The 5,114-nt window shown below is 42.6% G+C and overlaps 1 protein-coding gene across 1 annotated transcript in view; it reads right to left on the reverse strand.

Annotated features, from left to right (window-relative positions):
• Nucleotides 1-4,360: 4,360 nt before the first annotated feature.
• Nucleotides 4,361-5,114, reverse strand: part of Tmem260 (transmembrane protein 260) — a 74,247-nt gene continuing 73,493 nt past the window's right edge. The window contains exon 17 of the transcript XR_003376738.1: nt 4,361-4,426. The gene's annotated coding sequence lies outside the window, so the exon portion shown is untranslated. The remainder of the gene's footprint in view (nt 4,427-5,114) is intronic.

Genomic DNA, 5,114 nt, shown 5'->3' on the forward strand with positions numbered 1-5,114 from the left:
GAAATCCTCAATAAATAAATAAATTAAAAAAAAAAAAAAGAACACCGTCTCCACCGAGATCACAGTCCACTCTCGGGGTTCATCCAGCTACACCAGCGCTACTGTTGTGGGCTCTAAGGAGGCAGCTATGAAGTAAAACTCCAGCTTGCATTCATTCCTGTAGAAGTCCATACCTTTCCTGGTCTAGATTAGCTTACAATAGTCATCATAACTGGGTCCTATAAAGCAAGCGCTGTCTTGTTTTTTCGATGAAGACCAGCGAGAGGAGAAACTGCACTACTAGAGGTTAGCCCTATGAAGTAAGCTAGCTTTGTGTCTTTATCAGATATGCAGGAGCACACAGTATACAGTTCGCATGGTTAAGATGTGAGATCTTAATTTCACGAGAGGCAACAAATTTACTTTCCCCCCAAAGATGAAAGGCCAAATTACTTCCAATTCCAAGCCAATAAAACACCGAAGTGGCCACTGAGGTAGTTCAATAGATGCCTGATGCCCCCAAGACTATTGTTGTAATAGTCTTCACTGTTACGTTTTTTACAAATCGTATGTAAAACACACCCACATATGGAAATAACATTCTCACCAACCTGAAACAGGCTTGTAATTAGGAAGCTAGACATGTGGAGCTGAGGAGATGGCTCAGTGGTTAATGGCACTTGTTGCTCTTGCAGAGGACCTGGGGTTCGGTTCCCAGCACCCACATGGTGGCTCACAACCTTCCGTAAGTCTAGTTCCAGGGAATCCTATACTCTCTTCTGACTTCCTTGGGTACTAGGCACATGCACAGTACACATACATGCATGCAGGAAAACACTCATACAATAAAACATTAAAGTCTAAAAAAATTTAAAAAGCTAGACATGTATTATTTTTAATATTTTATTATTATGTGTGTTATGAGTGTGTAAGAGAGAGAGAGAAAGAGAGAGGTCAAAGGACAACTTGGTAGAGTCAGCTCTCTCTTTCTACCTTAACCTAAGTTCTAAGAATCAGACCCTGGTCATGTGTGTGTGGCAAGCATTTCATCCACTGAGCCATCTCTGGCATCTTAAACAAAGTGGCTGAGCCAGTCAGAACAGCCATCTACTCCAACTTAGCTGCTCCCACTCTCTGCTACCGCTGGCAAAGTCAAACTCCCAACTACATGAACATCCTGTGAAGACGGGGCATGGTTTGCAAAACACAAGTATGGCCATGCTTGGAGCTGGCTTAGGCGAGGGGAGGAAATCTAAAAGGACCAACATTTTTCAAATGGCACGCCCAGCTTGAATCAGCAGGAACGTAATTTATGCTAGTAAGTCCTTGGATTTCAAAGTGATCCTACCATACAGAACCCTTGCCCTTTCTTCTTCTTCTCTTCTCTTTTCTTTTCATTTCTCTTCTCTTCTCTTCTCTTCTCTTCTCTTCTCTTCTCTTCTCTTCTCTTCTCTTCTCTTCTCTTCTTTCTTTCTTTTTCTATTTTCTGGTTTTTCAAGAGAGAGTTTCTCTGTGTAGCCCTGGCTGTCCTGGAACTCACTCTGTAGACCAGGCTGGTCTCAAACTCATAGAGAGAGGTCTACCTGTTTCTGTCTCCTGAGTGCTGAGACTAAAGGCATGCACCACCATTGACTGGCCAGAAACCTTTTTTTTTTTTTTTTTTTTTTTGTGGTTTTTCGAGATAGGGTTTCTCTGTGGTTTTGGAGCCTGTCCTGGAACTAGCTCTGTAGACCAGGCTGGTCTCGAACTAACAGAGATCCACCTGCCTCTGCCTCCCAAGTGCTGGGATTAAAGGCGTGCGCCACCACCACCCAGCCAGAACCCTTTTGATTGGTATAGATTCCTGAATCCAGAACAGGCAGGGAAATTTCCAGTGGAGAGCAGGGGATGTATCCAGTTCTGCTAAAAGAAATTATACACGGGAAGTTTGGGCCAGAGAAGGAAGAAATTATACACGGGAAGGTTGGGCCAGGGAAGGAAGGCCATATATGAGTCCTAACTTCCTGTGACAAGGTGATTCTGATTTCACACACCATCTGTGGGAAAGTTTACCATAATTTAGATATAGCTGCATATTTGACAACTTCTGTATACCACAGAGTTGGTGGCGGGCTCCATTAACTGTGGGGAAAGATATCCCAGACTGTTAGCTAGCTCATATTCTACTTCCAACATAATAGCTACTCAGGCATGTGACATTAGCCAAGCCGTCTGTTTACTATAGGCCTTGGTTTGTGCATGTGTGTGGGTTATTTGTGAGTATGCGGAGGCCAGAAGTTGACACACGTGTCTTTCTCGGCTGCTTTTCACCATATTATTTGAGACAGGATCACTCGCAGAACCTGGAGCTCACCAATTTGATTAGACTGGGCCAGCCAGACCCAGGCGTCCTCCTCGCTCTGCTTATCCAGCGCTGACATCATACACACTGACCCCTTGTTCTGTTTTCATGAGACAGAGTCTCACTCTTAGTGCAGGCTGGCCTGGAACTGCATAGCCTAGCCTAGCCTCCAACTTTTGGTGATCCTCCTGCCTCCTCCCTAGTGCTGGGATTACAGTTGAGAAGTACCACTCTTAGCTTGGGTGGCTGGATAAGCTGTGGTGGTCTGCAGTTAGTGATCCCTTACAAGTCATTCTGGCATTAAGTTTCCCAAAGTCAGTATCTTTGAAACAGGTTTATTTTACCATGACCCTTAATAAGAAATAGACTCTTAGTTTGAAGTCAGTGTCCTTGCCATGTAGCCCAGGCTAGCTTCAAACTAACGATTCTTCTACTTCTGGTCTCCTGAGTGCTTGGATTACAGATATGTACCATCATACTCTGAGAGAGGTAAACTCTATACTGCAATGCAATCTACACATTTGGATGTAACTATTACACCCACATTTAGTATGAAGTCATACATACCATTTGCATATGCACAGAGTAAACTTAGTTTTATGAAATACCCCCTCTATGCTAGCTCAGACACTTTCTCAGGCGTGCTCTCTATTCATTAGGAAGACAGCTGTCAGCCCTGACTGTAGCTAACTTTATGATTGACAGCAGCTCCAGCTAGACACAGCCCTGTACACCAAAAGACTGTGCCTGCCATGGCAGCTGAGTGCCCAGTTCAGTGTTTCATGTTCTGATTGCTCACAGGTAAACGGTGCTGTCAAAAGCAGTCCTAGGAAGTGAAGGTGCTGCCTTACAACACAGTCAGCGGAGTAAGAACCACCACCACGCACAACCTTCTCCATACGGAGCCACATTGTTTCATACTGAGCTTTGCTTTTCTGTTCTTCCATATTCAATTATTTTTCAAAGATTTATTTCTATGTGTATGAGTGTTTTGTCTGCATGTATGCAAGTGCACCTTGTGCATGCCTGGTGTGGGTGTTAGAAAAAGGCATCAGATCCCAGGAATTGGAATTATGGACTGCTGCAACTTGTCAAGTGGGCGCTAAGAACCAAACCCAGGTCCTTTGCAAGAGCAAATGCTCTTAATTAATTTCGGAGCTATCTATCTATCTATCTATCTATCTATCTATCTATCTATCTATCTAATCTATCATCTATCTATCTGTTTATCATCTATCTATCATCTATCATTTATCTATTTATATATCTATCCATCTATCATCTATCTATCTATCATCTATCTATTTATCATCTATCCATCCATCATCGATCTATTTATCTATTATCTATCTATCTATCCACCCATTTATCTTTCTTTCTTTTTTAAAAAAACTTCCTTCTACATGCATATTTAAATCTTCAACCAAAAGAACCCAAGTTTTTTGATGAGGGAACCACCTGCCACTTGATGAGAAATTCCTTAAAAGGCACTTTAGTGCCTGTTGCTAGAGCAACTATGGAAGGTGCCTGGTCCTGTGTACTGGTGGGCTGATGGACAAAAGGGTGTACTGAACAATACACCACAGCTCTAAATGATGCTAACACAAATGCGGGGGGGGGGGGTGGAGAGGCAGCAAAGACGAAGGAACTCGGTGGTTGTTTTGTTCTTAATTTTTTTTTTTAGGGGAGACACTGCAGGGTGAGGGACAGATATGGAAGGACTGGGAGGTGAGCAGGATTGGGGTGCATGATGTGAAATTCCCAAAAGATCAATAAAGAATTACGTTAAAAATGCTATTAATACAACAATCTCACAATATTTCCTTTCTACTTTCAAAGCTGATCTGGAGGGAAGACATGGTAAGATGATTTGGGTCCTCAAAATCTTCAGTGTTTCCACTCTTGCAGATTTGAGGTTCAAGACTTGGTACACAAGCATCTTGTCTTCCATGATACTTCTGGGTGCCATGATGTAGGTCCCAGGGAGCGGGCAACTCCTGGAGTCAAGAAGTCTGGTCTAGTTCCCCAAACGGGGCTCTCTTTAGGCTTAACACAGACTCACAAAGGAGCAACAACTACAGTGTTGAGACTACTCCAGTGGTTCAGCTATGGAAGAAAATGAATATTTCATTTAGTTGAAGGAAATCTAAAATTTCCACTTTAACAGATTTCCTTACAAGATAATTCCTTTAAGGCACACTGCCTTAGATTTCTGTCCTTCCCGGGCCTGCAGCCATTCAGTCCCAAACACAGAGAAGTCTACATTAATTATACACTGGTTGGCCTATAAGCTCAGGCTTCTTATTAACTCATATCTTACATCTTAACCCATAATTCTCGTCTGTGTTAGCCACATGGCTTGGTACCTTTTATCAGCAAGGCATTCTCATCTTGCTTCTTCTGTGTCTGGGTTACGAATGCAGACTGAGTCTTTCCTCTTCCCAGAATTCTCCTGTTCTTGTTGCCCCGCCTATATTTCCTGCCTGGCTACTGGCCAATCAGCATTTTATTAAAGAAATACAGCTGACAAATCTTTAAAGGGTACAAGATCATTGTCCCACAGCAAAGGCAACACTACCAAATAGAATGTTGACTTTGATAAAAAGGACAAAATTCATAATGTATATTATCAGTTTATACTATGTAACATATACTGACATAAAGATTTGATTCCAGGGCTGGGGCTGCGGGGAGCCAGTGGAGCTGTATTACGTTTTGATCTATTGCATGACCTACAGCAGACAGCAATTCTAAATAACTGTTATGAGAGGGTGGGCTCTTGGCTTTTTTTTTT

This window comes from Microtus ochrogaster, unplaced genomic scaffold (assembly GCF_000317375.1).
Source record: "Microtus ochrogaster isolate Prairie Vole_2 unplaced genomic scaffold, MicOch1.0 UNK105, whole genome shotgun sequence".
Lineage (NCBI taxonomy): Eukaryota > Metazoa > Chordata > Mammalia > Rodentia > Cricetidae > Microtus > Microtus ochrogaster.